Here is a 25,483-nt window from a genome sequence, read left to right as displayed (position 1 = left end):
GCTGAGGCCCTCTCAGAGCCCCTGCTGGTGCTGAGCCAGCCTCCTTCCCTCCCTCTCAGCTTCTGCTGCCTGAGCTGCAGTGTCTTCTGGGAGGAGCCTTCAGGGTCTCCAAAGAAATACACTCTGGATCTTGCTTCCTTTCTTGGCCCTGTCCCTTGGTCATGCCCTCAGTTTTGGTGTGCTCTTTGTGCCTGAGAGGAAGTTTCCCATCCCTTGCTTTCACACTGCCAAGGCGGGAACGTGCAGCTGAAGTGCTGCCTTGGTGGGATGGAAGCTGAGCTGCAGCAGAGATTAGTGAGAGCTTTATTTGAGGGCTCTGCTTTGGATGCTAATTAAGTCCCATCAAGGAATGGCACTGCTCCTGGGAGGGAAGTGTTTCCCAATTAACAGGCCCAATAGAGACCAAGGAAATTAATCTGTAGACTCAGTGGAGCAATTCCTTAGGTACCTGTGCACCTTCCTGAGTCAGGGCAAGAACCCTCGAGGGCTGGTGCACTAGGAAACCCTACCCCAAACAAACACGTCTGAATATCCACCAGAGGAGAAAGGAGAGATCTTGGAGACCCTTAGAAAGCAGCATTCCACTGACAAGCCCTGGTTGATGTGCTCACCTTCCCCTAGGCTGAAGCATTGCTGCCATTGTCCTTCTCAGAAAAGGGCTTTTAGTGGTTCCTTTGCTGCAGCTTTACCACAAAGATTGACCTGGTTATGTACAAATTCTTCTTAAAGCTGTTCTTTGGTTTATTTTTCTGGTTCTCCTGCCTCTGGTACTGTCTGCTCTCCCATCCTTTGTCCAGTTCTTGGAAACATTTCTCACAAGCTTTAAACTTCTACAGTAGAGACACTTGATCTCTTCCTTCCTCTCCTTTCAAGATATGCTCAGCTAGAACAACTTTTGTCCCTTTGGCTCTATCCCCAGTAGCTTATTCCTGACACAACGGAAGGGCCAGGACGCTGCATTATTTCTGCAGCCATTTTGTCATGGCTGCTGGGAATTTTGGCAGGGATGTGGTGTGGCTTAGAGTCTCGGTGCTCCCTGTGCTTGGAGGGTTTGAAGCCTGTTCCTAAAATCCAAACGGGAACTTGTTGATTTGTGACATTTCTTCCTGGGATGTAGTGTTTAAGTAAACTTAATTTGCCTGGAAGGTGCACCTCTCAGAAGTTTGTCTCATGGGTGTCCCTTCCCTGAAGCATGGAATCTCCTGCCTTCCTCCATCCCCTCCCTGCAGGAAATACCAGATACAAAGTAAAAGGAGTTCATCACAGGCTCTTACACTATTCATTATCTTGGGGAAAACATTCAGAATATATGAGTAAAGCCTTGTAAATGATGAGGAATCCTGAGAACTGAGAAGGAGCACTGCATCCTGCCTTTCCAAGGGGAACCTGGGCTGCTGAGAGTTCCTGCTATGGTGTAAGAGCTGTTAGAAGGAATGAGAGTAGAACCCGCTCCCCTTTCCCTGGAAATTGCTCCCGGGATTACAGGTTCTGGCAGCAAGTTGGCTAAGGAATGATGTGGTAATGCTGCTGGTAGATTTTGGGGTACAGATGCTTCTTCATGGCACCAGGACCTGGCTCATGAATAAACTGTCTGCATCTTCAAACCCCTTGGCTAGAGCAGCAGGAGTTCCTTTTACAGCTGTGAACAGCAGCCTGAACTTTGCAGCCCCAGCAGAGCTGCAAAGCCCCTCTGTCCGTCCCCAGTCACTCTTGTATCACCTTTCTACTGAAATGAGCTTTGTGTGAACTCTGCCCAGGTTGGCATCCCTCTGCTCCTGGCAGGAAATGGATGCTTCAAACAAGTTGTATTAGTTCCACGGAGGAGTTTTGGAAACTTCTCCCTTAGCAAGAAAAAAGTCTTGGTTTTGTTTTAAAACAAAAGCTTATTTCAAGCTCACTTTGGAAGTGACTGAGTTTCTCTCGGTGGACATAATTTTAACACTTAGAAACAATGCACATTTTGGGTTTGTTCTAAAGTAACAGCTTATTTCAAGCTCATTTCTGAAATAACTGAGTTTCTCTGTTTTTTTAATTAAACCACCGAGAAACAGAATGTATGGAAATAATTAACATTTATCAGGACTAGTAAGTATTGGGGTAAAAAAAGTAAAGCGGTGACAGTATTCTTTATGAAAACATTCTCTAAATTCAGTGTCTTAGACAAGAAAGAAAAAACCTCATCTCCAGTCTCCCGTGCACCTGCTGTCACAGCAGATCCTCCCCTCTGCCACAGTCTGCAGGCACTGATGTGCCTGGGCCACTCCCCTTCCCACAGAAACCCACAGCAATCTCTTGTGCCCAGGGGATCAGGCTGGAGCAGTGGCTGAAGGAGAAAATAGCATGTCTTTGTTGGGCAGCAGTAAGTTGAGTCTTTTGGGAAAAGGCACAGTTGGTGATGCACTAATTCAGAGCAATCCGTATTTTGCATTTGACATGGGAGAAACTCCTCAGACAGCCACCAGAAATAATACTTGCTTAATAGTAGTTATTAGGTGGTTGACAGTTTTCCATTTCTATTTTTGCTTTTAGATGAAGTCTGATTTGTTGAAGGATTTGGTGTTTGGAGCTTTGAAGCAAAACATTTTTATTTAAGATATGATTAACATTTTATTTTTTTTATAATATGTTTCTGGGCTCGTGTGTAGAGGCAAGAACATAAAAGCCTTGATAAAAATACTTACAAAATTGGCCTGAAATACTTCTTTCCTAGTGTTTTGATGATAGGAGCAATATTCATGTGTTCTAAACAAGTCATGTTGGAGGTTGTGATGTACCAGATGCTACACAAAGAAAAAGCTCTTTCTAGAAAACTGATTATCTGAAGGGGGGAGGCAGGGGAAGGGAAGGCAACAAAAGTGACCTCAGTGCCTTGCCCATCAAGTTTGTCAGGAATGTGGGGACATCCCAGATCTATTATACCTACCAAGGTGCAGGCCTGTGGATCCCACTTCTTTGTTTTACATCCTAATTTCTCTTCCCCGTGTTCTTGCATTGGAAGGAGCAGACACACAAAATCAGAGAGCAAGCCCTGAGCAGGGAACAAAGAGCAGCTCTTGAGGCTAATTCGTCTGGGTCTCACTGTGACCAGCTTTTGGTGCTGATGCAGAGCTTTTCATACACAAGGGCTTTTCAAAGGTTAGAGATGCAAATAGGTAGAATGTCTTCCTCAATGCGCCTGCAGCCTTTGAACTGCACCTGACAAGAACAGCCCAGGCACGGCCCCGCCCAGTGCGGCTGGGCGCGCGCGGGCCCGAGCGCAGCGCCCCCCTCAGGCCGCGCGCCGCCGGCGCAGCCGCGGCCGTTGCGCCGGGGCCGTTGTGGCGACAGCCGGCGAGCGGCGCCATGGCGGAGCTGCCGCTGCCCGCCGGGCTCAGAGCCAGCGCCTTCCCCGCCAAGCTGTGGCGCCTGGCGAACAGCCCCCGCGTCCGCTCCGTGCGCTGGGACAGCCGGGCCCGGGGGCTGCTCATCCACCGCTCCCTCTTCGAGCGGGAGCTGCTCAGCCCGGGCGACGCCCACGGGGCGGGCAGTGAGGGGGCGGGGCCGGCCCCGGACTCCTTCCAAGCCACGCAGTTCGGCAGCTTCGTGCGGCAGCTCAACCTCTACGGCTTCCACAAGGTGCCGGGCGGGGTTGGCTCAGCTGAGCCGGGCGATGCCGGCAGCTGGCTCCACTTCAGGAACCCCAACTTTCGCCGCGACCGCCCCGACCTCCTGCTCCGCATCAAGCGCCTGACCAGGGCCAACAGGCAGCGGCTGGCGGCGGGGCGGGAGGTGCGCAGCCACCAGCCCAGCCGCTTCCAGCAGCTGCGCACGGAGCGGGAGGTGCCCTCCTTCCCCGCCGGGCAGCCGCCCAGAGCCGGTGAGTCGGGGTGGGAGCTCCGGGCGCGGAGGGTGGCGTGGGCTGTGGCCGTGGGCACTGCCCGGCGGGGCAGCAGCGGGCCCTGCCCGTGCCGGGGCTGCTCAGCGCAGCTGCCCCGGCCGGCACAGGGGCTGTCCTTGGGCAAGGCAGCTGTGCCGGCAGGGCCCGGGAGCTGTGCCGGCTGTGCCGGGCTGCCGGGGCTGCGGGACAGTCCCGCCGCGGCTGCGCTCACCACAGCCTGGCCCGCTCGGCTGCAGCTGGCCCTGCCATGCGCCCTGGCTGCCGCTGCTCCTTGCGCGGCCCCGGGGTGCTTGGGGAGCTCTCCGTGAGTGCGTGTGAGCCGAGGGCTCGGTCCTGCTCCGGCCCAGCTGGAGGGAGTCTCCTATCCCTCCGGGGCAGTGGGGAAGAGAGCTGGCAGTTGGCTTTCTGGCAGTTGCCTCCTACCAGGGAAGGGCAACGCGGGAGAGTTTTCCCAGACACTTGAGCGAATAGGGGAGAGCTCAGTAGACCAGCAGCTGCTAGTTGAATAGCCCTTGAACGTGTTGGTTGTTTCTTTTTTCTTTTTTCTCACCCTGCTTGGGAGGATGGGGGCTTTTGTTTTCCCTGACAGATGTACCGTTGCTGCCAAGGGAAACATGCCCAAAGACCAGCTTTCCCTTTGCTTCCTTTCTTCTTCCCACTCCTACACAGTGCTCCCCTACCAGGACCTCGCCGCTCCTCACCTCAGGGTTTAGAGCTGCCTCCAGGCGCTTCCAGGCAAAGTGCAGGTGCTCAGGAGTCTGAGGTTTTCCTAGCATCTCCCCAAGAAAGTCTTTGTCTCATCTGGACTTCTTGGGGTTTCATCAGAGCAACCAGGAAGGGCAGATTTAATCTCAACTGTGAGCTAATCATTCCACTGGTTCCCCTGGAGCTTAAATGCCTCCCTGAGCTCATCCTTCCGCTGGTTCCTGTAGACCATCTTCCTGTAGAGGAAGAACTCGCTCTTCCAATCCCCTGGGAAGTCTGAATAAATTTCTGGAACTGAGGTTGCTGTGTGCTTCCTGTGATATTTGGTCCAAGGCAGCACTAGAGCTCTGCGTCCCAAAGCCGCATTGTGGAGCCTGACCAATGTGTTTGGATTCTTGCAGCCACCCCAGACACTTCAGCTCCCAGTGGTCCAGCTGGCAGTGCTGGTTATGCAGCATGGACAGCGCCCGGCCGGCTGTGGAATACTCCTGGGGAAGAGGAATTGCCACCAGTGGATCTGGACATGGTGCTGGAGACACTGGAGGAGATGATTTCTCCCTCTGCTCAGGTAACTGCATTGGACAGGGATGAAAGGGGCTGGACTGACAGCTTTTGAATGCTGCTGCAGGGCTGAGAAGCAAAGGCTTCTTGAGTTCAGCTGTGAACAGACAGGGAAGGATTTTCTTGGTAAAGCAAGATTTCCTAAAGAAGAGGGAATGAAAAAGTCTCCCCCCTGAGTAAGGATGAGAAGGTGTGAGCCTGTGTTGGCCAAGTTTGGGTGCTCATTTTCCTGGGAAGAATTCCTCGTGCTGGGGCATTTGTGGTGCGGAAGTGGAAGCTTTGTAGGTTCTGAGAGGCTTTGTTAGATGGGAGAGAAGAGAAGAGTGTTTGGAGAATTGCCACTGAAGGCAGAGTGTCCCGTGCAGGGAGGGGTGTGCGAGAGGTGCCTCTGTTCCAGCAGCAGATGTGGGCTGTGCCTCTTTTGGGTGGCAAGGCCAAGGCAAAGCAGGGCTGGGCTGCAGCTGCTGCTGTGAGAGCCCTGCCGTGCGTGTAGGCGCTCCCAGAGCCGTGGGTGGGGCCGGGCTGCAGCTGCAGCTTTCTTGTCCTCTCCGTAACCTGGGGCCTGCAGTCCAGTTTCCATCTGGGAGATCCTCAGCTGGGCAAACTGGCCACTCTTGCTGTCCACATTGCAGAGCTCAGTCACCTTGCTCTCGGGCGTCTCTGCGGGAAGGGATGTGTGTTCCCACACAGTCCCTGCCAAGCTGCAGCCTGGATGAGAGCGCTGTGCTCAGGGCTGTGCAGGGAGGAGCACATCCCTGTGCCAGGAGCTGGCAGGAGTCCTTCCTTAGCAGCCATTCCATGTGTTCAGTGTCACCCCCACGCTCAACACTGTCACCTTTGACAGCCTTTGGATGGTGTTTGAGAAGTCAAATCTGTTTGACTTTTGAAGGGCTTTGGGGCCCAGACTTCTTGTTAGGAGCAAGGGATTAAGAATGTGAGCCACAGAGTTGTTGGACCAGATGTTTTGTGTAACTGGTGAGAAGGGTTTCTTTCTTTCTGTTTCTCTTTCAAGGGCAATATTAATGTTGTGCCTGAGTCTTCAGGAGGGGAGCCTGTGGACAGAGCTGCAGCGGAGGGAGCTTTGCCTGGCACCAAGAGCTGTGGGAACAATTCCCAGGAGCCCGAGGAGCCTGGTAAGGACAGAGCCCCATTGGTTTAGAGAGGTGTGAGACGGCTGCTCTGAGCCTGCCTCTGGCAGGAAGGGAGACGAGAAGAGTTGAGTTCTTGTCTGCAGGGTTGGTGCTTCCTGGTGCCTTTAGTTCAAAGGCACATGTACAGCCTGCTCGAGCCCTGCCCTCCACACTTCTCCAGAGGTTCTGACACTGAGTCCTCTGCTGTGGCAAGAGAGCAGGGAATAAACCTGACCCTGTGGGAGTTGTGTCACCAGATCCAGTGTCCCAGGTTTGTGCTGATGTCCATGGATAAGTTTGCTGCTGGGTGTCAGTGCTCTGGAGGCAACACTGAGTGACTCTTGAAGCAAGAGAAGAAAACCCCAGCAAAAAGTCAGTGTAGAAGTCTGAGCTTTTTGTCTCCAAGCATTAAATCAATGTAGTACCAGTCTGCTGGTAGCTGTTGTGAGATATATTAAAAATGCAAGCAGCAGAAGCTCTGAGACTAAACAAATCATTAATCATAAATCCAGTAGCTCAAGGAAAAACTGAAATTACCCCAAATTAGGGAGAACTAAAGGACAGAGAGAGCCCTTTGGATCTGCATTCTTGTGCAAAGCTGGTGCAGCCTGCAGGCCTGGTAGGGAGCGCTTTCCCTCCCAGCTGTTCATCCCAGAGCTGGTGGTTGTTTTGGAGGAGCTGTTGCTCACTGCAGAGGGCAGTTTGTAGGTGGCAGGGAACGGTGCCAGTTCATAACTCAGCCCCCAGCACCCCTCAGCTTCAGCCATTTCAGTGAGGACTGAGGTCTGTCTGTCCTCAGAGAAAGAACAATCCTGGGCTTCTCTGTGGCAGCTGGGACTGTGTTTCAAGCTCTCGTGGGTGCTATTTGCACTGTGAGTGCTGTGAGTTTATTGGGATACTTAAAAGTTTTGGGATACTTCATAAGTTTTGAAAACTTGGAAGAATGCCTGCTCTTTAAAGAGCAGGCTTCAAATTGCCAAGTGAGAGTCTGCCTTTCAGGCCATGTCTGACAGTCCCTGGTGGAAGGACAGTTACTTCCAAAGGGAAAGATGCACAGAGGCCAATACTGACCCAGCATTCCCTTTGCTTCCCAGATATCCACCTGATCTACCTCGCCAGGAGGGCTGCCCTGCGTAAGAAGGAGGATCAGAGGGAGAGCCTATGACTATCGGGCAGGTGGAATCCCTCTGTTTATACATAGATTTATAGATTTCTGCAGTTCTATTTATATACCTAATAGATACATTTATAGATTTATAGAGGTGTGTTTATATAGTTAAATCTATATATATCATTATAGATGCGATAGATTTATATTTTTATATATGTAGTTATGTTTATACATTTTGAGATTTACATTTATATATTTATAGAGTAATATTTATATATATGTGTAAATATGTTTTGCTATTTAGTTACATTTACATGGAGGTTTAGATGCATAGATGGAGCTGTGTAGGTCTAGGCTGCATTTTTACCTTTTTCCCCCCTTGGCTGCCTTTTTCACCTCTTGCTTTTCCCCCGTGCCCCCTCTGTCCCCTCTCCCTGTGCTGGGTCTGAGCTGGCGGCTGGGCCGGGCGGAGCAGCAGTTCCAGCCCCGGGCGTCCCTGGAGCGGTGGGAGCTGCCGGTGGCCCCAGGCACTGTCCCCTGAGGAGCTGCTGAAGGACGGTGAGACTGAGGGGGCTGAGGGGGCGGTGACGCTGAAGGGACGGTGACCCTGAGGTGCTGCTGGGGCTGAGGGCTGTGGGGCAGCCGAGGGCGATGGTGGCACTGAGGTGACAGGGAAGTGGCACAGGCCGAGGGGTGGCGGGTCTAGGGGGACGGGATGGGTCAGAAGGGACTGAGGGGCTGAGAGGACTGTGAGGGGCTGAAGAAACTGAAGGGGGCTGGGCTTTGCCGAGAGCATGGCGGGGCTGAGGGGATGGAGGGGGCCGGCAGGGAGCACAGAGGGCTCCGGGACTGCAGCTCTGCCAGGCCTTGGAACCAGTTGCAGAGCCTCCGCTTTTGCCACAGCTGCAGTGGAGACCTTGAGGACAGCCGGAGACTGACGGGAGCCAGCAGGGAGAAGCTGAAGGCCAGCAGCAAGAGCAGGGAACGGGGACCTGCTGCTGCCCCGCTGGAGAGAGCCCGGGTGAGGCCCCAGGGCCGGGGAGGCAGGGTGGGGCTGAGGGTGGCGTGGGCTGTGGCCGTGGGCACTGCCCGGCGGGGCAGCAGCGGGCCCTGCCCGTGCTGGGGCTGCTCAGCGCAGCTGCCCCGGCCGGCACAGGGGCTGTCCTTGGGCAAGGCAGCTGTGCCGGCAGGGCCCGGGAGCTGTGCCGGCTGTGCCGGGCTGCCAAGGCTGCGGGACAGTCCCGCCGCGGCTGCGCTCACCACAGCCTGGCCCGCTCGGCTGCTTTTTCTTTCTGACCCTCCTGGGGAGGCTCTGACTTCTTCCCTTCCCTGATGGAAGTGCAGCTGCTGCCAAGGAAAACGTCCCCATACTGACTCAGTGCTCCCTTTGCTTCCCAGCTGTGCCATCTGCCGTCCCTGTCCAGGAGAGCTGCTCTGCACGGGAGGAAGAGCCCGAGGGAGAGGCTTTGAAGATGGGCAGCTGGGATCCCTCTGCTTGCAGTTCTGTTTAAAGATGTTTGGACTTGCACCTAGACAGGGATTATTATATAGATATGTACATATGTAGGCTGCTATTTGTATAGGAATATTTCTGTATGTCTGTTGTATTTATGGATGTATGCTATGTATATATACATATATGTTCTATGTGTATATTTGTATCTTAGTGTATATGTCAGTTGTTATATCTGTGTTTAGTTCTGTTTCCTATGTCTACAGTTGTGTTGCTATCTATGTCTGTTGATGCAGCCAGAGATATATGGCTCTTTAAATAGGTATTTTGTTATTTGTCTCAGTAGATGCGTCTATTTTTATATTTTTATATGTATATTGATCCATTTGTGTGTGTAATTATTTTTACCTATGTATCCAGATGTATAGCTGTATATTTGTACTGGTGCATTTGTATGGATATTTAGCTTGGAGGTGGTATTTGTATATTTATAGATAGGTTTGTGTTATATATCTCTTTGTATTGTATAAAATATGTAATATTTAATTTATATTTCCATCTGTAGATTCTTATAGTTATATATGTATTTATATACATTTTTCTGTATCTATGTATTTAGTTCTATTTAAACATGTACGGAGATCTATAATTCTGTAATTCTATTGGTTGAGTTCTTGGTACAAGGTTACTTGGGGAGGGAATGCATATTTTTGTATTGCTATATGGGCTCTACACTTCTAGAAATATGTAATAAATTAAGTTGTTAAACACGTAATTGATCTTTGTGTATAGTGAGTTGCTGTAGAGGTTGGCAATAAATGAAGTTTTATTAACTGAAGTTGGTATTTGTATATTTTTACCTAGACTGGTTGTAATAATCTAATAAATTCCTGGTTTTAACCTAAACTGAGATTTGTATAGTTCTGTATTGTCAGTGTGGGTGTAGCAATTTGTAATAAATGATATTTTCCAAATAAAATGGATTCTCGTGTGTTTGTCGATCAGCAGCGCGGCTGTAGCAATCTGCAGGAAATGCCATTTGTCAGCTGCAGTGGGTGTTTTGTGATTTGTGCCACCCAAAGCCAGGAACAGATGTAAAGATGATGATGCTGGAGGATTTTGGCCGCGAAAATCTCTAGCCATGCCCAGCACAGGCCCCACTTGCACTCAGGCTGGGCAAGGGAAGGGCAGATTTGGGATGGCAGCAGAGCCACGCATTGGCTCAGAACTCGCTGCAAAGGCCTGCTGAGGAGACTCCGGGACTCCACTGGGAGTAGAACTCCGAGCAGGAGCCACCCTGGCAGCAGAAATCATTCACCATGAAAAAAAGAGCAAATGTGGCAAAGCAGATGTGGGGATGCTCTGTGAGTCTGATAAAATGCTCTCAATCACCGCTGCCTAGGCAGGTCTCCTGCAAAAATATTTTGTTAAAAACTGAACACCTCCCGTGAAAGATAGATTGCGCTTTCCCCTTCACTTACCTTGCTGTGCGAGTGGAGACACTCTGTCCTTCTCACTGAGAATTTGTGCCCCTCAGCACCTGACATTAACTCAAAGATTATGTGCTACCACTTGGCACCATAAAGGAAAAGAGCCCTGCCCTCGTGACAGTGTTTGCAAAGTCTTCCCTCCTCCTGTCCCCACATGTCCCAAACGGAACCATCCCCTTGCTGTCCAAACTGTGCCTGGGGTGACTCAGGGCTCCAGGAGCTCAGGAGGGTGCAAGAGCACTGCAGGTGGAAGCTTTTGCAAAGCTTCCTGAGCATCAGTAAACTCTGGCTTTGCCAGGCTTCCCCTGGAATGTTGTCCTACTCAAGAATGATCTGGGAGGACATTGTGCCTCCAACTCACTCAAGTAAAGTTTGTTTTCTTCAAGGCTTGAATAGAGGAAAATGAAAATTGTGATTGTTAGAGCGAAATTTGGGGTTTGGTGCAGCTGGGTTTGCTCCATTCTTTATTGTGGAAAGTAGGGTAAAAGCTTTAAATTCCCAGCAGAAGCTGACTACCAGCCCACACAGACCTGAATGAGGCCCAGGTGTGCTTGCTGCACGCTGGTCCAAGGGAAAAGCTGGAACCAAGTCCCCTTTTATTGCAGATGGAGCCTGTCTGTACTGTTGTCTCCAGGGCTGTCTGTGGTAAGACACGGCAATCCAGCCAGGAGCTGTGGCTATGAGAGTTCCAACAGCAACCTGCTTCTCCAGAGTGAGGGACGAGGCCTGCCCGAAAGCCTGAAAGGTGTTCTGGGTACTGGAGGAGGCCAGGCTGTCCTTGTGCAGGGATGGCCTTCAAGGGGGACCTCACACCTTGTGCTGCTGACAGAGGGCAGCTGGTGGCCTTCCACAAAATGCTTCTTTTGTCCAGCTCTTTGAAATGTTCCAGCCAGCAACAATTCCTGCTGCTCACACCAGCCCCTTTCCACACCAGGAGGATTTTTTTTTTTGTGTAAGCAGCCTGACAACTCAGTGGCAGGAGAATAAAATACTCAGCTGAGTGTTATCAACTCTCTGCCAGAAGCTGCATCCTCAGCCCCTTATCTCTTCAGTTGTGTCAGACATGGAGGAAGCGGCAGGAAATCACTGATCCTGGAAGGGAAAGCAGAAGGAGGAGTGTTGCCTTGATTTCTCAGGATTTTCTAAAGCCTTCTGAGTTTACATTCTTGTAGAGAATTTTCTCACGCAACTTTCTGTAAACAACCTCTTGTTTTGCATTCCTTCATAGAGGCAGAGAAATTTGATAGACTGGTAGTTTGTCCAGTGTCATTGGAGAGGTGGCACGTTCACCCTCCAATCCACTGGCACCTTTTGAAAACTAGAAATGATTGGAGTCAGAAGAAATAAATTAGTCTCTTCATTGTGACCAAAGCTGAGTGCAATGTTTTTCCTTGTGTCCTCGGGTGACAGAGGCGAGGCAGTGGCTGCTCCCTGGGGCCTTGGGAGCAGTGAGAGCCATCCAAAATAGGATCTCTACTGGGCTGTGGAGATAAGAGTGACCAGCCAGCAATGCTCTGTGTGAGACTGGAGCCATCTGTGAATGTGAGCATGGAAAGCTGACCTTCAAAACAGAGAAAAAGGGGTCCTTGGGTATTTGCCACAGCTTGGAGGGGCTCTGAGTCACCTGCTCCAGTGGAAGGCGTCCCTACCCGTGGCAGACGGGGTTGGATCTCGAGGGTCTTTAAGGTCCCTTCCAACTCAAGCCCCTCCGTGAGTCTGAATTACAAACCTACGATGACAAAGAGAACACAGCAAACCTGGGTCCCGCTACATTATTGGAGGCTGCCGTAGTCACTTGTGTCACCTGGAGACTGGTTTGTATCTGGAGGAATTTTCATGGTCCCACAGTCTTTAGGTGTGACATTCCTGGTTTAGGGCCCCAAAAGATGCCAGAAGAGATTATTTGCAAGCAGAGAATTGGTTGAGCTGCCTGTGAACCGGATGGGAAAAGTGTACTCATGTTATTGAAGCGTTTACCCTGTGCAGGTAATATTTAGTTTCCATTTGGAATCTGCAATGTTCTTGCACAATGCTTGTATATGCATAAATACTGGCTTTAAATCCTAATTCCATCTTCACGCAAGGATGTGTAATCCATCAGGAATACTTAACACGGAGCCATATTAGCTTTGGGCTTGATGGTACGGGTTGCTTAAAGTGTGTGATGAGTAATGGTAGCTCTAACAAATATCCCTCTTGTTAATTTGTGCTGGGGAAGATGAAATAGGAAAACCTTATAACTATGATTGCCTGGCAAAAGATTTGGAAAATCCAGACATTGAGATGAGAACTAGATTTGAAATAGCAAACCTTGACTACTGAATAACTAGAAAACAATAGTATAGCCAGGTTGAAAGCAATCCCCCCTTCTGATTAAACAATGCCCTTTACCTGCAGATAGGCCCAAAGGTCAAATGGAATGCTCTGTCTCACCCCCAATGTCTGGTTCATCCCACACCTGTGACCCTCCCCTGAAGTATCAGAGATCTGGGACCCCATTGGCCCAAGTCCTGTTCCAGCCCACCTTGAAGCCCCCTGATAAGGTGTGCCTGAGGGACCGGCCGCTCTCTTGGACCTTCCCCTGGGACCCTCACCTGGAACCCTCGCTCCCTCTCTCTCCCTCTCCCTCTCTCCCTGGGCCTGCCACGAGTTGCGCCTGGCAACTCCAAGCAGGGCCTTTCATCCCTTTTAATAAACCACATCTTCTAAGACCTGACTTCAGAGATCTCTCATCCCTCCAAACCGTCCTGGAGACCCACGCTCTCTACAAATTTGGGTCAGTCCTTTATCAACCCTGTTGCATAGAAATCACTGTGTTTTAATCCCTGTGTTAGCTTTCACCATCCCCTTTCTCTTCTGAAAAATGGCTCAGAATGCTTCTGTTTGCTTCTGTATTGCTCCATTATGTTGACATGTAAGTACTGCTGTATTTGCCTACAGAAGCCGTGCAGCATGGAGGGAGATGCTGTCTTGGAACCACATCCAAGTGACCACAATTGCTTGAAAAGGCGACTTACCATCACTGTCACGAGCATGTGCAGGAGGTGCTCTGGCTACTTGGTGTCCAATTCAACCCCAAAAAGATTCTATCCCCAGAAAGTATTTTTCAATCTAAAAAATGTTTTCATTTTAAGAAACAAGGAACTGCTCAACACTGAAGTGGTTGTAGTTGCAAAGAAAGGCTGTTACAAATATTGGTTTATAACATAAAGGAAGGAAAAATCTTTGGTTAAAAAAAAAACTAACAAAGAAAGATATATGAAATAGTAAAATAAAGAACAACCAAAAAACAGCCATAAACCAAACATGCACTCATCCACCACCATCACTCCCCAAAACAAAAAGAATTCAACCAACAAAGCTACCAAACCCAAACTAAAACCAAATATATCCAAGGAAATAGGGACTAATAGAAAAAAAAACAAAACAAAACATTACTGTAGTAATTTTAAGCCCTGTGCTAGCTTTCACCATCCCCTTTCTCTTCTGAAAAAAGTCTCAGAAAACGTTTCTCTTAGCACTAGTTTTAATGTTCCCTTATTAATGCTTTTTCTCTTCAAGCCAGGTCTCCTAAGCTCTCAGAGATAAGCATTATACCCTTGGTAGCTCAGCTACCTCAGGTGGCATAAAGAAGCAGGATGGCTCCTGTGACAGTGTTGGAAACAAAAAGTTTTAATAAAAGGCAAAATAAAAAAGCTCTTTACCGAGAAAACCCGAACCAGGGCAAGAGGTTCTTGCTCCTGCTAAAACACTTCACAAAAGTGATGAACTGTTTTGTTCTCTTCTTTTTCTAGGGAATTGCTTAGGTGGGACTTTTTGGCTCCTGTCCAATTAGCTATCCTTAAGTTTGAGGTGAAGTCCCCAAGGTCCTATGAGGTGTCTTTTAACCAAACTGAGGAGAGAACCTTCTGGGCTTTTTTCCTTTTTAAGGAGACAAGGGGTAACTTGTTTACTCCGTCAACAGGGGGCACATTCCTACGCCTGATGTTTATATTTAAGTGTTGTTTGCCTACAGAAGCCGTGCAGCATGAAGGGAGATGCTGGCTGGGGACCCACATCCCAGTGACTGCAATTGCTTGAAAAGCAGACTTACCCTCAGGAGCAGGAACAGGAGCTGGAGCAGGTGTACCACCAGTTTTGGGTTCAAAGAGAGCTTGCAAAGATTCTGTTTGGAGAAAGTAACTTTTAAAAAGTAAGGAAATGCAGAATACTGGAATGGTTATGGTTGCAAGGAAAGGCTATTACAAAATGTTAATGGTTTCTAATAGAAAGAATGGGAAAAGACTTTGTTAAAAAAAAAAAAAAAGGAAAAGAAAGAAAAGAAAGAAAAGAACAAATCCCGTCCATTTCACCCTGCCACGTGGCAGGTGATAGCCAGTTACCCCAAGGTCCTGGCCGTGCTCCTCCTGGCTGCTGCAAAAATTACCCCTGTCCTGGCCGGATCCAGGACACAGGATCTGCCCTGCGGGTCCTGGCTCTTTCTCTGGGTGAGAGACCCCCATGGCATCTGCCCCGGCAAAAGGGACTTCGGGACAACCGATCACTTATTGACATTCCCCCCTCTGTCCTGCACATACTGAACTGGCAGGAAGGTGACCCACATGTCACTCTAGGCACACTCTAGGCAGCAAGGACAAAGAAAGTTTTTGAGGGGCCTGGGTCTCAAGGTCTTTTGTTCCAGGAGTACCACCTGTTACTTTCAGATTCTGCTCAGGGATAAACAGTGACCTCCTTTTTGCTCTACACCAGAAAAAAACATGTGTGGCACATAAACTGTCACTTTTTTTCCCCATTTATTTTCAAGTACATTCTCTCAATCAGGACCATGGTGGCTCCTGCTCTGAGGTGCATTGGTCATCCCTCTAGTACATTGTTTAGATGTTTTTTGAGAAATAGGCTCAAAATGCCACAGGGTTACTTCCTTCATTCCTTCATTCTTGGAGCTAAATATGGAGTTCCTGTGCAAGGCAAAGGCACTCCCGTATGAGCAGTGCAAAGGGGTCAGTCAAATCTGGTAACTTGAGCAGAGCAGGGGTTGTCACCAATAACCTTTGAAAGATATAGAAAGGCTGTTGGACATTCTAGAGTCCAGTGTAACACCTCCATGGATTCCTTTAATGATTCATACACAGGCTTTTCCAATAGTTCCTAACGGGGGATCCATAATCAACACCATCCAGTCATTCCCAAAAAGGGACACAGGTGTGGGCTCTGGTGTTTGACAAATTGCTTCTTCCCTTTCTTTCCCCAAACTGCACTGTCCTTGTGAGTGGGAGAGCCAGGAAATCAGACATGGGTAGGTATAGACATGGTCTTGAAAACAAATACAAGATGTCATTGAAAATGTGCTTTGGATGGTAATATTCAACACATTCTCAACTGCATGCTCTTATTCCCTCTCCCTGTAATGACTGGACAACACTTATTTTTGGTGCCAGCTGGCTTAAATCAGGAATAATCTTGGGTAGGGGGGAAAATGACAATGAAACCATCATAAACTGAGTATAAAATGTTTATCTGCATGTGTCAGTAACTCCAACGGCCAGCTGCAGTCAGCACAATTATCAGCCTGTAATTGTGCTCAGGGCCAGCGTGGGCCTTTCCACGTCAGCTCCTCCTGCACAGCACATGGGGGCCTGGGCTTGCTGTTGGCTTGTTTCCTTTTAGGAGACTGGGATGAAGAAAGGCTGGGGGGTTTTGTCAAAGAGATAATATTTGAGTGACCGTGTATGTGCTGGAAGCCTCACAGACTGACAGGCCCACGACAGGATCACCCAGTGCTGGGGGAGGAGGGGGCTGCACCTTGCTGCCCTGGTTAGGGGTGTTAAGCTGCTCCTTTGCCTCAGAGAGGGCCAAGTGCAGCACTTTTGTGCAGAAACACTTCATTAGCCCTGGTTTGCAAAGCTACTGCAGAAACTGGTGTGGCCAGAGCACCCCTTTCTGCACTTGGAAATGAGCTGAGTCAGTCATGGGACAAGGCAGGGCATTCCCCACGTGTGCCCATTGTGAATTCCCTGTGCCCCGACTGTGTCGCGTCCCGCTCCTCAGTGACATCCCGCCCAGCCTGGAACATGGAACTCCCTGTTTCCAAGGACACGTGGCCATTGTCACCAGCACACAGCAGGACCGGTCAGACCTTTCGGTGGCTGCGTCAACAGCAGAGGTGTCGGAGCGATAGCGAGTGTTGTTCCAGCTTGGTTGGTTCTAGCACACGCTGTTCAAGAGGCCGATCCACACACTGAGTGGAGGCTGCTGACCCCGCGGGACCTGTCGGGCAGGGCTGGGGCCCCACTGGTGCTCCAAGGGCCCCTTTGTGGCAGCTGCCCCGGTGGAAACAACTCACAGGGATGACACGGAGGAGGTGCCAGTGGAAGTGGGAAGTTCTCTGATGGAAGTGGTTCTAAGGGATGCCATTGAGGAGATGCCAGTGAAAGTCAGATGTTCTCCATGCTGGGACACTCAGGAAATTCGTGCTCTGGGCATGGCTCTTGGTCAAAATGCATAGATTTCTCATTGTTCTGTGTTTGCCCTGCACTCACCGAACATGTCAGGAGAAAGGAAACGCTCTAACAGTATTTTTTAGTATTAGGAGTAGCCATTTCTTTATTCTCAGCTGTGATGCATAGTGGAGAGCTCCAGCTACATGCACACCATTTTCAAAGCTTTTCCAAACAAAGAAATTTTAGCATTTTTAGCAGCCAAAGCCATGAATCTTTATTGGTTCTAAATTACATCATTTCTTCAATTAAGTAATATTCTATCTTTGCTATTGATGTCTCCCTTCACATGGTAATTAGTGCACATCTTTCAGTCCATTTATCATAGCTTTTCAGATTTTTTCTAAGGCAATTTTGCCTTCAGAATGAAGCAGTTGGATGGCAGTAGTTGTTTTCATTAAAAAATGTACGTAGGCTGATGAACATTTTAACCTCCAGCGGAATGCAATACATTCTGTACTAAATGATGAGATCAGCCAAGCAACCCAAATTTTGTAATATCTGATTAACCTAGGATAAACTGCTTCCATTTCGCACCTGCAAAGAATTGCATCTAGAGCTGAGGACAAGAGAAAGGGCTCTCATGCCTGTTGAGAGTCAAAATGGAGGTATGGTTGCCTTTCACATTTTGCTCAATATCTGTAAGACTTTCAACTTGGTAATTCAGTTTTGCAGCATATTCTCGGGACAGGGGATCTCTTGTGTTCTGAGATCTTGGCTGGAGGTGGTATGCCCTCAGGTCAACCTTGCAGTCTCTTGTCACTGCATGTAGCCACTGGTTTGTTTTCCCCTGAGAAAGCCTGCCAGTCCTTCCTTGTTCCCATACTGCTTGATGGGATGCAATTTGGAGCATTGAGGCCAAGGTTTGGACCACTCCATGCACCTAAATTCACTGCCTTGGTAGCTAAGCTTTTGGTTTTGGAGTATCTAGGCACTGTCGGTATCCTTTAAATTTAATTGGGAATTGAAAGAAAATGACCTTGAGGAAGTTGCGTAGAGAATTTCACAAGGTCAGCATGGGAATCTTTGCTTGATTTAATTTTTTGTCTTGGTCGTTGATAAGCGAGTGTTGCCACAACACTGTGTTGCGTTCTTTTCAAGGAAATGGAAAGGAAGATACTGATGTCATCTTCCCCACGGATTCCATCATTTCCCACAAAGCACAACGTGCTTGGGTGATGTCATTTGTTATTAATCTGTTCTCAGTGCTGTTTCCCCAAGGAGCCTGGCTCCAGGCAGACTCGAGGTGCACATTCCCCGTACAGGCACTCAGTGGTGCTGCCTGCAGCAGTGAGCTGAGCCAGGTACAGCCAGCTGCCCTGAGAAAAGCAGGCTCTCACCTGGCTGTGGCTGCAGTCACCTGCCTGCAGGGACTTCCCTGCCACTGCAAGTGCAGCTCTTGCTCTGCCTTAGCCTAGTGCAGAGCATTTTAAACTAGCATCATGGTGGCTTTCCGGAGAGACAAAGCTAAACTTCAGATTTTTCACTGGGGACGTTCTGTTTCACATGTGGATGATGATTTGTGTGATTCTTGGTGGTGGTCTACACAGATCCTAAGGGAATATTTAACATTCAGTAACTGGGGTGTGAGGACTGGCAGTAGTGAGACAATTGTGGAACTTGGTGCCGCTTTGGCTTTAGGCTGGCACAGAGAAACTCAGGTGAGACAGGTCTGGTTGCTGGTAGGGTACAGGGTGCCTTTGCAACATGCTCCATGCAGTACCAGTTAGGGACTGGGCTTTGTCACAGACAGAGAATCAGAATCAGAGTTGGAAGGGATCCACAAGGATATGCAAGTGCAGCTCTGTCCCCAAGAATCCCACCAGGTGCCTGTGGAACTTGTCCAAATGTTTTCTGAGCTCTGGTGGACCTGGTACCCTGAGCAGCCTTGTGGGGAGCCTGTCCCAATGCCTGATCACCCTCTGGGTGAAGAACTCTTACCTAATTTTCATCTTAATGCTTGGTTATGGTTTCAGGTAATTTTCTTTAGAAGTCATTCAGGGGTATGGTTTTAGGAGGTGTTTTGTTTGAATGCTGTGGGAAGTTTCTCTATCCACATTGGATTGAACTTCTCAAACATTAGTAGTGTCTTCACTCGACAACTGGCATGTTTACAGCGTTCTCAATAATTGAAGTGTGTGATGTTTGTGCAATTAGGTTTGCAGACAAATAGCAGAGAGGCATGGTCCAAGGAACAGGAAGTGGAGAAAGGCATTAAAAATTTGACCTACATTGAAAGACTGAAGGAGCGTGTAAAGAAAGGTCAGTCTCCGTGTGTGTGATGGCAGGGACAAAGCTCCCGGATTTCTCACCAATACGCATGAAGTCTCCATCAGCCACTAAGCAGGAGTTCCTGGTTTCAAAACAGCGCCTGCTGCGTCATATCCCCTCCCTTGACCTGCTGGCCACGCTTCACCTGATGCAGCCCAGGACAGGGTTGCCTTTCTGGGCTGCCAGCACACGTTGCCAGCTCATGCCCAGCCTCTCATCCACCAGCACCCCCAAGTCCTCCCCACCTTCATCCCAGCCGCTCCATCCCATCGCAGCATCCCTGCCCAGCAGGGACAGGCCATGTCCCAACCCCAAAGATGCAGCACTTTGCCCTTGGCCTTGTTGAATCTGATGAGGTTCCCAGGGCCCTACTTGCCAAGGTTCTCCATGTCCCTCTGGATGGCATCCCAGGCCTCTGGTGTTGTCAAACTTGCCAAAAGTGCATTTAATCCCACCGTCCATATCATTCTTATGGACATCATATGAAGTCATATGAAAACCACCATGCATATAAAGAGTTTTTCATAAATACCTCCCCTCCAGTATCACTCCTTTACATGGCATTTTTAATGACTGTTCCTTCCTAATGCTTTACTGTCTGGATTCGTACTGATCTATAAATTCTGAACAAATAGAGTTTCAACAGTCTTGGTACATCCTTTTGCGTCAACTACCTTGCTTCCTCCCACTCCCCATTTGACAATTTGTTTTCTGTTTTTTTCTTTACTGAAGTGAAAATACCAGAGCTCAGGAGAGCCCCACACAGCTCTCCAGATTTTGTGCCCGAGAGAAAGAGAACGATGCCCACGAACCCTGCAAAATTCTTCCAGAGACCTTTCAGTACTGTTTCTCAACGACCCATCAGAGACAGGGTGATTCATTTACTGGCTCTGAAGAATTACAAGAAGTCAGAGCTACTTGCCTGCTTAGAGAGGGAGGGAGTTGTGGAAAAGGAGAAGGAATCCCTTGGAAAGATCCTTCAGGAGGTGAGATCCTGGAGCTGTTGCCGGTAATGCTAACTCTTAGCGTCTTACTTCAGGTTTCAATTAGAATCTAATGAGAGGCTTAGGAAATGCTCCTTGTTTACATTTTCCCATCAGTTTTACCCAGTTTCCACCCAACTGCAAGTCCATGTGACAAAAAGAAAAAAATCCTCAAAACTTGTTGTTGTTTTTCTAGAATAGCTGGCAGTGATAAATTCTTTGTAATGTTGTTGCTTCTCATGCCTTATTTGAACCCTCCCTCTTTTCCTTGCACTGTTAAACTGCTTGATGAAGCTTCTACTGGGGTCTGTGGGGGTTGCCTTCCAGGGAAGGGTGTTCCAGGCAAATCCTACATGAGAAAGGTGGTGGCCCAACTTTGAGCACAGAGTTTCTTTGCTCTTGTGTGGATTGAGTCTTCAACTTCCTTGGCACCTATTATTTCTCATAATTTTCCAGTTGTCCTTTTAGTGCCACTGGTATTTCTTTATTACAGCCATTCATCCGATTCACATTGACTGAAGGATGCAGTGGCTGCTTCCTTCCTTGTTCAATAGTCCCCGTCAGTGTAGGCTGTTGCTGAATTATGCAAGCATTAACGTATCAAGTAGCAATATTTCCTTTTTAGCTAGGAAAAAAGCGATGGTAAGATTTCAAAACTCAGCTCCTTAGAGGGCAAGAGATGAAAGAAAATTCTCCTTTCTGTTTCTTCTTGTTAATGTTTAAGGAGATTTTGAAGGAGTAGTTTTTTGTTTGCTGTGTGAACTGCCTCAAGATACTGGTTTGCAATCTGAAAGGGCTTTGTGAACAGCACTACATCCTGAAACTGTTATTCACATTTTTCTTAACTTCATGGGGAGGTGGTGTTATTTTTTGCTATACATGAAAAACCAGTAGGGAGAACTTGCTGAGCTCTTATACTCACAGCCTTCCTTCTCTTCCAACACAGCCTTAGTTCTGCTTTTAAGAAGTGAATTCCTGATTCTGGGTATCTTTGTTACTTTTAAGCTGTTGAAGTGTAGCTCTAGGTAGGTTATCTCCTGTAAGAGTTCCATAGGAAGCTGTAGTTTCCTCTGAGCAGACACTTGAGAAAGAAAAGCAGTTCTGTTTGCAGAGACAAATGCCAGCATCCTGTGGTGCTTCATGGGATGATGAAAACATGCCCCGTTACAGGTCCAGGCTGTGCTCTGCCATGGCAATGTAGCTGGGTGAAACAAGAGGGCAGCAGGTGTCCTCCTGAGGGTGGAAAAATATGGACTTGCTCATGGAGATGATGTTCTCCAGGTCCTACTCAAAAGAAAAGGAAAAACCTGGCCTCTCCATGTATTTCAAATGGTGAAAACTGAGAGTTCTGGCATAGTGTACCTTGATTCTCAAAGCTGCGTTAAAGACCAAAAAACCTGGATCTCTGGTGCAGGGAGAGGTTCTCATAGCGTCCATTTCCTCCATGCTTGCAGCACTTTGGCATTTACTTACATCCAAATTTCTACAGCCCAAATGGACAACACCTGTTTAATCTTGTTGCCTCTTACATGACAGCTGCTTTGTTCTTCACATCAAACAAAAGTCCTGGAAAACTGGTGCATGATTTTCATTTCAGCTTTGCTTTAGCTTTGCACTACCAGTTTTACATCTGTAGTCTGCCTTTAGGTGTAATGAATATTGACGTTTTAAATGTCTGCCCATAGGCAGCCAGCCTGGATGCAAATGAGAATTCTTTCAGTCTGAAGGAACATTTCTTCAAAGACATTCAGGTTGATTGGCCTGGCTACAGTGAAAGAGATAGAAAGACATTGGAGGTGACCCTTTTTCAGTAAGTTCAGTCAGGACAACAGCCATTTCAAAAAAACCCTCTGGGAAATGAAGGTCTGTTTTCGCTGTGAGGAAAGAGCGATGACTGCTGATATTTTTGCCTTGTAACCTGAAATGTTGGACCATCCTTACAGAAAAACAGCTCCATCTCCAAATGCCACCAGCACCAGCCAGTCACCATCTCTGGGACCTTCTGAAAGAAATACTCCACCAAGAACGGCTCAGGTATTTTGTGAATTTTTAAACATTCTGTACCCTAGATGATGTTTTATCCCACTTGCTCTTGGTGTCCAAGCTCTGATATGAAGCAGTAGTGTTGTCTTTATATCATATAAACCCGAAGTGTGTACTTCTAATGGGATTCCTGTATACTTTTCAAGATGCTTACAATGTCAAAGCCTGCAACAAGCTTGCACACATGACTTGTTTCTTATGGTGCATAGGAAACTCTGCTAAGGACAAGGTGTGGACATGTTTTTGGTACCTAGCTGTGTCTGTGCAGGGTTCTTGACGATATGGCAGCTCTAGTACCTAAATCATGCACAGTAATGCCAGTGCTACTGTTTGAAGAGAAATCTTAGGGAAGTCTAGCATAAGGACAAATTCCAGTACTGAGGCATTTGTAGGAAACTTGTTTTTCTGTCCTACGCAGCATTTAGGCTCCCATTTTGATTCAGGCTATCCCGTGTGTGAGGAGGGGACTCTGATTCAACAGGGAATACCTTGGACTTGTCAGGCTTAAAATCAAGAGATGGCCAGTACAAGAGGGCAAGGAAAAAGGTTTGAAAGAATCTTGGAAAACACTGCATGAAAGGTATATTTTCTATGCCTTAAAAGAATTCTCTTTAAACAGGAGGGAGGACACAGCTCTGGTTTTCCCTAGCTCTTTTCCCAGCCCGAGCAGGAAATGCTGCAGTGCCCAGCATCCCCTTATGTCCTACCTCCATGCCCACAGCATTTCTGTCAGCGGGCTGGCACAGAGCCGTGTCTGGCAGTCCTGCTCCGAGCTGCTGATGTGCACGGGTGGGAGCAGCGTGTGCTTGGTAGGGAAGAGGCTGTGACCCAGGGTTTCCTCTGGAGAACAGCAGCAATGAGACCTGCAGCCAGACTGGGGCTTCTCTCTGTTGTTGTTATCATCTCTGCACTGGACACGCTGTGATCAGCACCTCACCGGCGGCTTCTTGGGGCTGCTTTAGTGAATCGTGTGGGTGTGTGACAGCAAGAGTTGAGTGTGTTCCTGGTGTGTCTAAGCAGAAATAGGGAGCAAGATAAAGCCAACCTGAGCTCCTCATTTTTGGGAAGCCTTTGATAGAGGTGCTGAAGGGAATGTCTTTCTCCCAAAGCCATTTAGCTACAGAGTTGGAGGAGGACTCACTGAATACTCAGGTGAGAAAGTAGGAATGAAATAGCGAACATATTTAGCTGCAGCACCTCCTTGTATGACAGGCCGTTTTAGGTAAGAAAGGTGTGTGTTCAACCATTGCCAGGTCAGAAATGCTGCTTTTTCAGAGCAAAACTAATTGGGATCATCTTTGCAGAAACAGCCTCTGGCTTCTGCCTTTATCAGTCCTGTGATGACCAAGAAGCAGAGGATTGACCAAGAGCCCAGTCATATCCAGCCAGCAGCTGGTGGCCGCTCTCCTTCTTCCTTGGACCTGCCTTCCACATCCTGCTCACCTTTGAACCTGTCTCCAAGTGTCAGCTCCATTTCCACCTCCACCCATGAGCTACAAGAGAAAGATAAAATTCAGACTCCCTCGGGAATCCCAGTGCCTGTCAGGGTGCAGGGGAAGACTCCCAACTCCAAAGGTGAGAAAACAGAGTTAGACAGAGTGAAAAAACTCCATCCTTTGGAATTCGCTTGCCATGAGCAAAGCCAAAGAGATGAGCAGAGAGTGCAGGACCCAAGCAGAAAAGGAGTCACACGGTCCAAGTGCAAAGGGTATTAAAGTGATGGACCACTTTTAGATATGCTTCCATTTCATTTTTTACTGGATATCTGTATGGTTTTTTAGACATATCTAACCTCCCCTCCACCGGCACCTCCAAGTCCTCCCCACCTTCATCCCCAAGCCTGTCTTGGTGCCAGGGAATGCCCCAACGCCAAAGATGCAGCACTTTGCACTAGGCCTTGTTGAATCTGATGAGGTTGCAAGGGCCTCACTTCCTGGTCCTTCCGGATGGCATCCCATGCCTCTGGGTTTGGCAAACCTGCTGAGGGTGCACTTAATCCCACTGTCCATGTCATTCTAGATATAGCTCAATGCTTGAGCTTACAAACTGGGGAAATCATATAAAAGCATCATGCATAAAAATAATTTTTCATAAAAACTTCCCATCCAGTATCACTCCTTTACCAGCTTTTAATGACGGTTTCTTTTTAATGCTTTACTGTTTGGATTCTTGGAGATCTGTAAATGCCGAACAAATAGAGGCTTAAAAGTCTTGGTACATCCTTTTGAATCAACTTCCTTGCCTTCTCCAAACCTCCAATTTGAACTATTTGTTTCTGGTTTTCCCTCACTTTAGGAGGAAAAGCAGAGGTCAGAGGAGCCCAGCAAAGCAATTCAGGTCCTGTGCCTGAGAAGAAGAGGATGATGCCTGTGAGACTTGCAGACATCGACTGGAGCGGTTGCGCTGCTGTTTACGGCCGACCCTACAGGGACAGGGTGATTCATTTACTTGCTCTGAGGGATTACAAGGAGCCAGAGTTAATTGCTCGGCTGCAGAGAGATGGAGTCAGGCAAAAGGACAAGGATTCCCTTGGCAAAATCCTTCAGGAGGTGAGATCGTGGAGCTTGTGCCAGCACCTCTTCCGTTATGCTATTCTGCTGTTCATCATTTTACTGCTTCCTCACCTGTTTAAATTAGAGACTTTTCCAATACTCCTTTGAGTTAAGTTCCACTGGGATTTCCTTCTCATAGGCTTTCATACAATGCACACCCATTGAAAGATGCAGTAGATCCTTCCTTCCTTTCTAAATATTCCCCATCCACATAGGCTTTTGCTGAATAATGCAAGCATTAATATATCAAATAGGAATATTTCCTCTTTAGCTAGGGAAAAGCGTTTTGGAACCTAGTCAAAGGACTCAAATTCAACATGGATACACTTTCAGTTGATCCTACAGTGGCTTTAAGGAACTGATTCCCTGAACCTGTGAAGTTTGTTGCTGTGTTTGCCCAGGGGAGTGGCAGGGATTTTTTCACCCTGAAGACATTCACAATATAATGAGAGCCATGTTTTGCCATCCCAACTGAAGTAGCCCATTTAGATTTCTGTAGTTTGCATAGAGGTGTAATGAACATTTGTTCTCTGAGATGTCTGCCTGTAGATTGCAGACCTGAATGGAAAGGATAATTCCTTCAGTCTGAAGGAGCATCTGTTTCAAGCCCTTCAGACTGACTGGCCTGGCTACAGTAAAATGATCGAGCGAATTTGAAGTTAATACTTTCTAGGTAAGTTCAGTCTTTTGGGGAAGGAAAAGAGCCTTTTCAGAAGAAAGCCCTGGGAAATGAAGCCTAGGTTCTTAGAATATGCTGAGATAGCAGGGACCTGCCAGGACCCTGGCCCTGCACAGGACACCACAAGAATC

General features: G+C 48.2%; 2 long non-coding RNA genes across 2 annotated transcripts; both read left to right on the top strand.

Moving 5' to 3' along the window:
- Positions 1–18,979: 18,979 nt before the first annotated feature.
- On the top strand, positions 18,980–20,026 carry LOC137463909 (uncharacterized). Its single transcript, XR_010994007.1, has 2 exons — positions 18,980–19,086; positions 19,828–20,026. It is a non-coding gene; the product is annotated as an uncharacterized lncRNA (long non-coding RNA).
- A 1,718-nt stretch (positions 20,027–21,744) lies between these two features.
- Positions 21,745–25,234, top strand: LOC137463898 (uncharacterized). Its single transcript, XR_010993996.1, has 4 exons — positions 21,745–21,888; positions 22,022–22,112; positions 23,426–23,696; positions 24,417–25,234. It is a non-coding gene; the product is annotated as an uncharacterized lncRNA (long non-coding RNA).
- The last annotated feature ends 249 nt before the right edge of the window (positions 25,235–25,483 follow it).

This window comes from Anomalospiza imberbis, chromosome 31, assembly GCF_031753505.1.
Source record: "Anomalospiza imberbis isolate Cuckoo-Finch-1a 21T00152 chromosome 31, ASM3175350v1, whole genome shotgun sequence".
Classification (NCBI taxonomy): domain Eukaryota; kingdom Metazoa; phylum Chordata; class Aves; order Passeriformes; family Viduidae; genus Anomalospiza; species Anomalospiza imberbis.
This window is presented reverse-complemented; position numbering and strand designations above follow the sequence as displayed.